Source organism: Phaenicophaeus curvirostris, chromosome 3, assembly GCF_032191515.1.
Source record: "Phaenicophaeus curvirostris isolate KB17595 chromosome 3, BPBGC_Pcur_1.0, whole genome shotgun sequence".
NCBI lineage: Eukaryota > Metazoa > Chordata > Aves > Cuculiformes > Cuculidae > Phaenicophaeus > Phaenicophaeus curvirostris.
The window spans coordinates 52181724-52194597 of NC_091394.1; the positions used below are offsets into that span (position 1 = coordinate 52181724).

Below are 12874 nucleotides of genomic sequence, written 5' to 3' on the forward strand. Positions count from 1 at the left end.
TGCAGCAAAGGGTAACAATGGAGGTATGATGTTTGTAATGGAAACATACACAGTATTACACCACATAACTAAAACGCACATTTTGCAGCCCTAGCTAATACAAAACACCATGCAGTCATTTGCAGGATTTGCCTGATTGAATGTAAAGCAAAAACTGAACCAGTAAAGTTGGTTTTGTATTAATACATATACTTTCAAGTCAACAGTACTACTTATATGTTTCAAACTGAACATATGTATAAATCCTTGTGGAGATGCAGTGCTGCACTGTTAACACATCTCTATTCATTCAGTAGCTGAAATACTTAAGTTTTACACTCCTGCTGCTAGGATCACATTTATAGCTCTAGCTGGTATTTATATCCATGCTGTTTCCTGTGATGGAAACAGTCAGGACAAAAAAATTGTTACAAGATGCTAGTAAAAATACACCTATGACTTTTAGTTATCTGCTTCCAAAATAGGAAAAAAAAAAATCACTTCAAACCCATCAGAGCAGGCTCCTAACACTATGTTTTATCATTATTTCCTCCAACTCATTTTCCCCTTACTTTTAAAAATATGTGTGTTATATCCCTTCCCCATTTTCTCTGCTTAAATCCTTCTTCTATTGTGCAGATGCAAAAGAAATGCAAAATGGGCCTGTATTCCTGCTGTGGGATTGTGTCACTGAAGCAGAGGGAAGTTTGCTAGAATTATATACTGCCAGCTCTGTTCCCACCAATGCTCACAGAGTGTCTTACTGTACAGGAGGGAACAAAGACACAAAGCTCTAGCAATACTGCAAATATGGGGGGGAAGCAAAATGGTAATCCTGGTGTAGAGTAAATATTACAGACGCTGACTGTGTGCGTAACAGATTGCTAAGCAAAAGCAACAGGAATGCTAGTTCTATAATCAACATACTTCTAATTTGCTTCCAAATTATAGGTATATAACTCATGGAGTTGGGGGTAAATCATTGCTTAAAATCAGCAACATCAAATAAACTATACATTAGCAATTAAATGTTTTTTCCCCTCTAATGCAATATTCATAATATCAAGTCTGACAAGTTCCTTTTCAGCTAAAGATACAGCTAAGCACACTTTCCACATGAGATCTAGTTGCCTGTGAAGTTGTTAAATAGACTCAGAACCACTTCAGTTCTCACAGGAGTGCCAGTCAAGTTTCCGATGGATGGGAATCTTATTTTCAAAATCATTGCAACATTTAAGACTTCAAAATATGCAGGTTATTGCTACAGTTATTCCAAAGTGGTTACATTACTCTATCAGAAATTCTCTAATAAAGAGTTAAAGTTTGGTAACAACACTGCCTGAAAATCTCATTTTTCAAAGCCTCTGTTATTGATATTAAAAGCTTAATCTCCATTTTGAGAGCAGAACAAAAGGATAAAAGACCAAGGGTGAGTTGAAACTTTTTGTATTAACTTGTTTATGTTTAAAAAAAAAGTTTTCTTTGGCATTTATCTGAAGACAAGTACTAGATACTCAAGTGAATCTGACATACATTCAAAAGGACCATCAACAAGCATGTTTTTAGAGTTACAGCTCACTCCTAAACAGACTGATATTGTTAGCAGTTGGGGATATAGAAAAGTGTAAAATGTACTCAGAATGCAATGCAACAGGATTTCCTGTACCTTAGGGCACTGGCACTGTCTGTATACACATGCACGCTCTCTGCACACATACTAATAAATATATATGGATGCGTATCAGTGCCTTTGGACACAGGACAAGGATAAATAGCAGTTACAGTGAACTGTATATTTAAATCCTTTATTTGGTGATACTGTCATTGTTGAAGGATTTAAGCAAAGACTCATCATCTTCAGGTGATCATCTAAAGAACCAGACTTCCAGAAAGTATCTGGCATATCTTTTACTCCATTTTTCTGTTAAATTTATCAAATAAATATAAATATTTTAAAGATGACAATGACTGGCTGAAGGCAGTGGAATTCATTTCAACCAACTGTGGCAAGACCAAATATCTCACTGTTGGAGTGCTTTCTGTACTCAAGTTAATGACAAATCGTTTTCCTAAAGGGTTAAGACAGGCTGGGCGAACTGCCATCTAAAAATAACTCCCTCTCCACTGGAGAGACCAGAAACCCAGATAACATACAGTACACGCTTAACAATGAAGAATAAGTTTTATATGAAGAAGTACCCTTCATTAGGCCAACTCTCATAGTTTGCAAAAAAAATTACACAAGATATAGGGCAAACAAACCCTTTTTTTGTTTTAAAGTCCTCACAGTGTTATTCTCAGTTGAGCAAGTATTCTTATTCTGGACCTAAGGAAAGGCGAACATACAGTCTAAAGATTTGCTCAGGGCTGCTGTGCAAACCACCAGCAAACTAAGATCAAAGATCAAGTGGTTCTGGATGTGCATTCGTGGGTCTCCTTCCCCGACTAACATCACTTCTCTGACACTTCTGGAGTGCATGCCCTAAACAAAGAGAGACCTGCGAAAACTCCTTAAGTGAGTTTTTGCATGGCACATTCAAATCATAAAGGTGCTTAGGTGTCTTCCACCAAATTAATACATTCACTACTGATGATAAAATAAACCAGTTTAAGTCACAAGAAAACACTATACCCCATTAATACTGAATATGTTTTTCAAATGGTCTAATCCACTTGTGCAAGTATTTCCACAAAGTCAAAGAACAGTCACCTGCAAATTGGAACAAGGGTATTTTAGCTCTTTTGGTTTTCCTTTGATAAAACTGTAACCTCACAAATGGAACAGATTTGCACTTAGGAAGATTATCTGGACTGAAACAAGTGCCTGTTTTTAAGCAGTGTTTCTGAAAAGGAGAGAGTGAGTCAGTACAGATCAGAAGTGGTTTATACATACAGATGTCCAGAGGGAGAAATTACTGAAAATTTTGTTTACAGTTCTAAGGTCCAGAATGCCTACAGGTAAATAGTCTAGACGAGAATTAGCATCCAAGGGTGACCAGTCTTTCAAATTTTCTGATCTGATACAACCCTTCCAGTAAGCTATAGCTAGATATCTGTGCACTTGCCCTTTGGGGACTTGTGCACGAGCCCTGACCTTGAATGGATACCAGCTGGCCTGGAAAACGCTCCTACCACTGGATCTGAAACAGCCTTGACGATATACTCAGTGTGGGTCACAATTAGCACTGCCACTTGACAAGGAGCAAAGGCTTCTCTAGTTTGTGTTGCAGTTGACAGGCACAAACAAAAAGCTTCCCATAAATTGTTGAGCAGTAACCAACTGAGCAGGAAGAATCTGGAGGGCAACTTTAATAGGCCATTGAAGGAAACTGTGATGAGCTAAGTAACATCAATAGAAATAACAGTGGAAGACTGCAAAACAAGGGCGTAAGGCCTAATATGAGAAGATGTGCCAGCTGGAAGCAGATGAGCTAACACTGGAGAGGAGAGATCACAGCAATGAATCAAATAAAAATATCAAGTTCCTGTTGTGTTTAGCCTGTGATTAGCTTCACTATATATCTACATATGCTGCATTGCCATTACACCGTGCTTCTTGTCTAATTCTCAGAAGACAGCAGCACTCTGTACTACCACCTCCAGCAGCACTCCCAATGAAGGGGCCCCAGAAACCCATGGTCAGACTTGCAGAGGCTTACAGAGAAACAAGACTCCTCGTCTTCTTCTCCTCTTTCCATAACCTGTAAAATACACCTCTAAAACCGAAGTCAGAAGCTAGACATCATTCCACTCAGCACTATATACAGGCTGGGAAGCAACACCTCCCCAAAGAACATTGTCTACACTTCACAGAGGCTCTACTTCACTCATGGTACAACCTCACAGTACTACAGAGGCAAGGAAGCTATTAAGATTAAAGGGCAATGAAAAAAAACTCAGTTAGAAGATGATTTTAAGTTCCCAAATCATACATTTACCATTTATAGGATAAAGTGACTTGTCATTACAGAGGGAAATCAAATATGAGATGGAAGAGATGTTGTAACGGTTTTTTCCTTTTCTTTTAAATTTTCTGAACCATTGGATATATTTCTTTCCTTTATGTTGGCAAGATATCACATAACCACTGAACCTACTGAAAACACACCATTCCTCTCAAAATGCTTAAGCAGCAACCCAAAATATGAATTTGGACAACTATGACAAGGCATTACCCAGTTGGGACCCATCCAGCTGCTGAATACTGGTAATGAAGATACACTATCTGGCGCTCCTTATCTTCGAGAAGCCAGTCATAGAGAAAAACACTCCCTTCTTTAGAGGAGGAGCCTTCATTTGTTTGAAAATTTCTGAGATTTGAGGTAAGGAATGTACACAGACAGAAGGAGAAAAATTAACAGCTGGAAGCTAAGCCTTTCAGACAAGCTGGCAGAAAAGATCACATACTTATTCTTAACGAATATTTAATTGCAGAAGATCCATTGTTTGGAAGGAAGTCCTTCCAAGTTATGTATGAAAGAGGTGTCTAATCTGCTTTGAGATTAAGAAACAGATCATGTATGTTTCAATACTTCCTCATTTATTCTATTCACATTTTTAATTATTTTGACTCAACCTCTTCAAAAGACGTTCTTCCACTGACTAAGAGGAGGGAGAGAAACACATGCCAGAACACAAGAGTAAGTACCAGGCTAGTCCTTCCACAGACAGAAACCTGATAACTACAGACTTAACTAGGCTCATGTTTTATGCACTTCAGTAGATCAGATTAGAATCAGATGATGCAGAAGGTGGGACATGAGGGACATAGGCTCTTACAGCAAAGCTCCCAGGTCTGCTTCAGGATCTGCTTCTCGAATTATTTATATTGTTCATAAGAGTTCTTATTTAATAAGCGTAGCACTAAATGGCCTACATGCTAAATTGATTGACCAGAAAGAATTAGGGCAGAACTCTGTCCTGCATAAAACAAGAATCACATCAGGAACATCTATAAGGCTATTCTCAGCTGGCAGCATTGTAATTAGAAAAAAAAAAAATTATGCTTTCTATCTGTAGAAAACATTCCCACAACCTGGATGTATAAAATATTTAACACTGGTCATGCAAATTTTTTTTATTAAAATAAATACGCACTATTCCTTCTGCATTCAGAAATTATCTTTTCTGGTAACTGTTATGCTCTTTCAGCTATGTGAACAAACACAGTATATTCCATCCTGTCACTAACAGATTATCACTATGATGATTATTTACATCGATCACACTTACATAAGACTGCATAGTGAAGAATGCAATGTTTCCCTAACAATTTGCTGAAGTAATGATGAGGCTAAAATGGGATTTACAAGCCAAAGAGTTTGAGATAAGAACAGAAGAATTCACTTTGTTCAAAGGAATCACTTTGCTTTTTCTGGGACACCTCAGGACAAATTAAGGTTTTAGAGTTCTACAACAGCACAGATGCAATACAGCTGCTTTCAGAGTAACCCTTAGCACTTACAGTAGCAAATATGCCAGAAGATAAGTATGTGCCCGAGGGTTTGATTTGCCTTCCAAGTATGGAAGTTTGTGAAGCTGTTTTTGTCCTTTTTAGGTTGTTACTTCAAAGGCAGGGTTAGAAAATGAGTATCAATTAAAAATAAACTCAAAAGTAGTGGAGGAGATCGTACTTCTGCTATAACAACAGCCTTCACAAAAATGTAACATCTGTGCTACCTGCATGTCAAGCAATGAGACTGTAAACAGTAAACCCTTTTCTATGTATTCTGTAATACATCAGGTGTCAGTTGCCCAAAATAACCATTTAATTATAGGTTTTACACTCTGTCCCATTTTCTTTTCAAGGGAACCAGAAACTTTACACTTCACCAGTATTTACTTACAAGTCAGCCAGTATCCTCCCCTTTCCCACCTCCACACCTGGCAGCGTTGGCTTCTGAATGGTGCTCAGTAATCTGCTGTTTTGTTTCTTTATTAATACGTCAGCAGCTTTTTGATGAACAGAGAAAGTCTGAAAATCAGAAGGCAAGACCACAAACCCCAGTTTCCCATAATTCTGTATTAATTTTGTACAACTTTTTCTTGTTACATACCAAGAGTCAAAACCAAATCTAATGCCACTTTAAGTGCTATTTCTTTTACTATCTCAAAATGACAACTCCACTCCCTTGCTTCCTATCACTTAGATGTTATGCTAATGCTGAATTCAACTAAAGAGAGGGGGACAAAACTACAACGACTGTTAAGGGTGCAAGGCAGAGGCTAATTAGTGCTGTCACTGGACAAAATCCTAGTGAAGAAGAAAGATCATGGCTATTATTCTATTATTACGGTGGACAAGAATCGTTTCAGTCGTGAATCTGAAGCAACCAACAGGCAATGCTGCAAAACGTTTTCTATCTTTTAAGTCATATGTTTTAGGGTTAATCTCACAAGCAATAGAAAAAACAACAGCATTTAATGCAAGGATTATTAGCTCTGCCTCAAATTATTACCTCTTCTCGAACAGAGATACAGGTATATTCATTTATTCCCTTAGTGCTTTTACACTTCTGCTTCTGTAACAAGTTTTTCAGGACAAGGTATGTTAGACAATAGGCATAATATTTTTAGCCCATACATGACAAAGAGATTCTAAATACTGTGAGAAGCCCAGAGTTATCCCACAGCCATGAAAAGTCAGGAAATAGTTTGGATCTCCCTTTGAACTTAAGAATTAAAAGCTAATCTCCTTTTTAAAAGGGAAACTGCTTAAATCTGTCCACAGTAGATGAAATCTTTCCTAAATGAACTACATCTGTTCATCACATCATTTAGAGTCAGCCACACTGGTCATCTTGGAATAGAACACAACAAATCTGAGTGGTGGTTAAAAAGTAATTACTCTGACTCCAGTCCTTGCAGGGGCACACTTCACTGTGAGCTCCCCGAGTTCAACAGGGGGTTGTGTTCAGCCACCCCTTCCCAGCCTATGCCCTCATCTAATTACAATTTCAGCATCCTCTGGTCCTGCAGAACTCCCCTTACCTTCCTTTGTGTTAAGGCAATAAAGACAGTAATTTATGTCTAATTAACGGAACTGAGTCATAATGACCTTCTTTCTTTTACTGGACTTGAATGTTAAATGTCCAAAATAACCAGTGCAAGCTTTTAGTTCTGCTTCCATGCGTTAAGTTTCTGCAGCACAAAGCTGTTATTCAGGCCTCCTTGCTTTGCACAGTCGGAGGGTTGGGGGTTATTCACACTGACAAATTCTTAAGATGGCACGCACAGAGGGGTTTCACTGCCCACCACCAGCTTTAATATTTCAGCTAAGCAGCCATGTTGAGACAGGCTCATCCTTCGGGGCCTGTTGATTTTCTCCTCCAGCTTTAAAATGGCATGCTATTACCACTGGCTGAATTTGACAGTGCTCTTCAGAAGGGATCAATTTCCACACCAGAGAGACAAAAGGTGGGAGAAAGTTGGAAGGCAGGCACACAAAGGGCTGCACATCTGCCCAAAGAATAGCATGATAAAGTAGCAGTTCTGTTACTGATCCAAGCCGAACCACCAAGATGCCAGTAGGTAAATCAAGGCTGTCAAAGAAACCAACTAAAGCCAGAACAAAAGCACTAACAAAAACTCAACAAGAAAATAAACTGAGCTTCTCAGCTCAGGAAATTGTTGCCAATCCAGTGAATCAAACCACAATAATACGAAACAAATAAACAAAATGTTTAAAGACACTGACCATCCCAAAGGACAGGCCAAGAAGTTCTTCTGAGCTACCCCACCTTTGTCACTGTGTTTGAAGTTCCATAGACAATCCTGATGGTGCATATATTATGCAAACACTAATATGTTACTTTAAGCAGTTACTAAAACCAGCCAAAGCAGGACCAGGTAGACCACCAAACCAAAACTTTGGACAAATTCCTTCTTCCAAGTCCATGTGAGGTAGCAGAACTTCGGAAGAGAAGTCATTGAACCGGCCCTTCTACCTGCGCAGTGCAGGTGCCGCCCCTCCCCATCCACTCAACTACAGAAAACTACAAATAAAAGATTCTTTTTATTAGAAGACTATTTTGTGGGGTACCAAGTGCGATAATGACTCAACTATTTGTTTTAATCATTCTTCTATGCGATAGAAGTAATTTTATGTGTTAGTTGCAACATTAAACACGATTTTTTCCAAACTAATTTTAAGAAAAATATCTTATTTAATATTAAACTATGACGCCTCATGTCAAATGACATGAAAATAGTTACTAACATCCACCTACTCACTTTTATCTGCAATTCACCATAAGTGTATAGTTGTGACAGCAAAATAACCCCATCTCAGACTAAAATTATTAATATTGAAATCATGTTAGCATGGAAACATTCAGAGATTAGACTTAATGTCAGTATGGTCACCTTACCTGCAGCAATCTGCATTTCCATACATATTGTTGCCTCTAACTTTGCAACCACCCTCGCAAAGAAATGTCATAAAGCAAGAAACTCCAGCTTCAACAGGCATGGCATTTAGTTTTCAGCTGTTCTGACTTACCTCCCCTTACATCATTCTTTTTATGCAGATGTGAGCTAGTGAGACAAAATGATAGGTTTTATACTATGAAATTAACACAATATGATTTACTGGATAAATTTTTAAGAGTTTTTTTGTTACAATGACGAATACTTTAAGTATGAACTACATAGCTTCCCCGCCCCATGTTGGTCAAAATAACTGATGCATATTAAGCTAATCACCTAGCTGCTTGGTAAAAATATTTAAATGTTTAAATTTGCTTTATAGAAAGAAAAAGTGATTATTCTCGTTAGTTAAAAGCACCATTTGTTGAAACAGAATTACGCTGAGTACTTTTAATTTTGCAATTACATGAAAAGAAAAAACAATGTACATTTAAAAAATCATGCTTGTCAAACATCCATTTTGTTAAAGCACTATTCTATTCTTCCACGTAAATGGCTTATTAAATGTAGGTTTCAAAGGCATTTACCATATAAAGAAAACAATTTAAGCACATCACACAATATTAAAACTAATTCTCATTTAAAAAAATACGGGTAATTAAGTAAGTTCATAAGTGGAACTACTTGCAGAAGCAATACCAGTTCTCAATCAATTGAAGAACTGGTTAGTCAAACATGAATATTCTGAACAAAATTACTGTACTTTCTTTGAGCACTAGCACAGAAAGAAAGATATGTAGGTTTCCGTTTTCCCCTCACCTATTATTTTTTTTAATATGAAAACACAGAAAAAAAAGTCAACATATCAAGAACCACATCATGAATTTGTCAAGGATCCTCTTCCTCCTTCTTCAGTCAGTCCGGTTCTGCTTATTTATCACTGAGGTAAATAGATTTGCAAAGGTTGATTACCATCATTCACATGAAAATGCATTTTAACTGGAGGAGTACACAGTGAAGAGTCAAGGTGGAGGGCAACTGCTAATAAAAACACGCACCAAACATTAAAAACCATTTCCATAGTCATTTTCCACCAACAATACAGATGAGCACAAAACTAGAGCATGGAACTGGCTATCTGGTGATGAGACCGCTTTGTTTGCTAGGAGCATAAGGTTCAGGCTGATATGTATCACATTTTCTCAGGATCTCCCAGAGAATGGTTTCCTGGAAGAAATATTTTTTGAAAGAGAATACACAGTATTTCTATCCACAAAGTACAACACAAGATGCATCACAGACTAGATTAATCTTCCCCTGAATGAACAAATAAAAAGCCCAACCAAAAAAAGCTGAACATCAGCTTCTACTTCAGGATTTGCAAAGGACTTCAATAATATCAAATTTGGTTTAGTTTCAGTTGCATTTATTTTCTACTCTTCCATTTTAATTATTTTTAAACCTCATTTATGCAATTAAAGTCAATTATGAAGAAAATCTTGGTTGATTTAATATACTAATGGCTAACATTGTTGTCCTAAATTCAGATTGCTTCAACATGTGCTGTACTGAACACCTGAGAGCATCTTACCTTCTCCTCCATTATGGGGGGCAAAAGCCTACAACCTCACCTAGATAAAGTGGTTATATAAGAATTTACTCCTAAAATTTAGCACTGGTGGTCAAAAAAAAAAATTAATGCTAGACAAAGACACCAGACAGGATTCATTTCTGCAATTTAAGTATCAAATTTGTATAATTTATGTAGCAATGCAGTCATCTATTTAACAGCCTGCCAAAGCAAAACTTGAAAATCTATGGGAATTTTGATTGTGAGACAATGACAAAGATGGCTGGAACACTGCTAATAAACTTGTGTTTGCTTTTTGTTGTGTTAATAGATACCTCCCAAAGGGAAGCCTCTCCTTCTTCTGGCTCTTCCAAATACCACGTTTAAAATCTCAGTTATTGGTTCTACCTTGTTAGAAACTATTCTTTACTAGAACATAAAAGCCCTTTTGTTCCTAGTCTTAGCGAATAACCAGCAAGAACAATATTCGCAACAAAAATACAGGCTGGAGGGAACTAGTTTTAGGCCTTTTCTCTATTGAGGGTCTTTTTAATTGCTCGGTCAGGTTGTTCTTTTCTTCTGCACTCATGCACTGACAAAGCTGCACTGGTGACAAGTTCACACAATGTAATGGATGCAACATTTTACAGCAATGCAAAAACATGTTACTACAACATCTGATGAGGACAGGATTTGCAACGAAACATCAGTGTTATTTCTCACCCCCTTAAATTTTTGCCTTTTTAAGGCTTCTCTTTAGGAAACATAAATCATTTCAAGTAGATTAAATTAAGTGTTTGACAGAGGCTATCTGTTTTGGTGGTTTTTGTGGTATTAGGAGTTTGTCTTTGCATAATCTGGTTTTCAGCAGAAAATGTGCAAATGCTCTGAAGAGCAAAAACTGTGGCTGATGCATTTTTCCATTTCTGGGAACAAAGAAATACACATTTCTCCTATACACAGCAAGATAATACCTTGCAGCTGGTTACACAGTCATAATAAATAAAGAGCCAATATCCAAGAGCTCGATATCAGATCCAACGTTAAAACACTGCATCTCAGTTTGAGGATAGTTAAATAGTAATAAATTTTAATCAAAAGAAGTTCACCATTACGGTTACATTAAAAAAAGACGAAATAAATATGGACGTTTTGCCAATAGCTACCCCAAATATTTTATTACGATCATAATGATGACCACTGAGCCATCCAATCTTCTGCCCTTTGTAAGGGAGTCCAACTTAAAACTGAAATACAACACTAAAGGGATTTTAAAATACATTATTTCCATATCTTGGGACACAATGAACTGAAGGGTTGCCTTTTTGTTCTTTTTTAATTTATTTCTAAATAATTATATGAACAGAGATGAGCAAAAACTCTTTGCAGAAGGCAAAGTATTGTTCACTTCAGAGCAGAATTCACATTCCAACACACATCTTTATGACTAAAAGACTCTACTGAGTAACATTTTCACAGTACTGCAGACCACAGTATAAATCCTGGTTCACAATTAAATAGTCCCACAGCTCCATCACAACAGCTAAAATTCCTCATGTGCAGAACTGGTATGTACTAAAGGGATGGAAAGCTAGGACAGAAACACTGTGTATATGACTGAGGCAGAGAACCACACTTCTATACTACACGGTTTTCTCCAGTGCTCATTTCAAAAGCAAAGACATAAAGATAAAAAAATGAAGTATGTTATTTTAGCCAAAATTAAGCATGACTTCCACCAGCATGAGAACAAGAAAAGAATACAATAAACTACTTTTAAAACTGCAGTGCTATTTTACAGGAAAAGAACCAGGGTTCTATGCAGATCCTTCTCTAGCTTACATCACTATTTGTTTGGGGCTTTTAAGCATCTCAGAGAGCTGATTTCACTAGGTAAGCAAGTTTGTCTTGCTGTTAAGGTAAACCAGTTATGTATACTAGAATATGGTCTTTGCAATGCAGAGAACAGCCCAACTTCTGCTGAGAGTTTCTGTCTTTGTAGTTCTTCAGTGCCCTGCATATGATACCACTCCTGTGCTGTTAGAGCAGAAAAAAGTGATGCATCCATTATTGTAAACAAAAACTGGGCCAAGTCATCATTTCTTTCCTCAGGACATCCAAGAAGAGCTAGGAAACATGGAAGCAAGCAGCTGTCAGATTTTTTTTCTTCCCCTGTGTGGAGGCCTAAAACATCCTCCACTGGACGTGTCCATCCCATCTAGCAAACATAAGCCTACTAATAGCAGAATTTCTTTTCATAATACAGCTGTAGCAGACCTGCCAAGATCTACAAACAATAGACAGAAAACATAGTAATTAAACAGCTACATTCATTACATGCGAAATCTAGAACTGACACAAGGCAGCTGGCTGTAAAGACAAGCAACTCATGGTTGCTCAATGCATTTCAAATCCTATGATATTTGTTGCTAACTATGCCATAAGATGTTTTCAAAAAAAAAAAAAAAAAAAAGTTGAGATTGAGAGATTTCAGCTATTAGGTAACACTTCCGGAGAGCAATAATCCTTTATTTGCTTCAGTCTGGAGATCTGCCTTTCCTCACTGGTGCTTACTTGCACCCAGCAGGGGCAATGAAACTCAAAACACATATTTCTTAAAAGTTTGCTGTTAAATTTGGGAAAATATATATTATTTGAGGGAAATAAAAGATCATTCTTGCTTGCAGTGATCTCTTGCAGGCAGCTGCCAGATGGGACAATTCCCCAGACTGATCTGCTTTCTGATTCTGTCTTGGATACGCAGCTTTCCTAAATAATTTTAATTGTCAGACATAAAATGTCTGTCAGTGACATATATTTCTTCTATAACTTGCCAGGAAAATTCTACTAGTTCTCACTAGAACAAGAACTGCCATCATTTGCACATTCGTAATAACCCTCTCCTTTCTGCTCCTTGATCTTTGTTTTAAAAACACCATTCAAACATGCAAAGTGACT

At 37.3% G+C, this 12874-nt stretch overlaps 1 protein-coding gene across 1 annotated transcript in view; it reads right to left on the reverse strand.

Annotated features, from left to right (window-relative positions):
• The window catches only part of CDH2 (cadherin 2), a 112224-nt gene that overhangs the window by 61838 nt on the left and 37512 nt on the right, over window positions 1-12874 (reverse strand). The gene's annotated exons all lie outside the window — the stretch shown is intronic.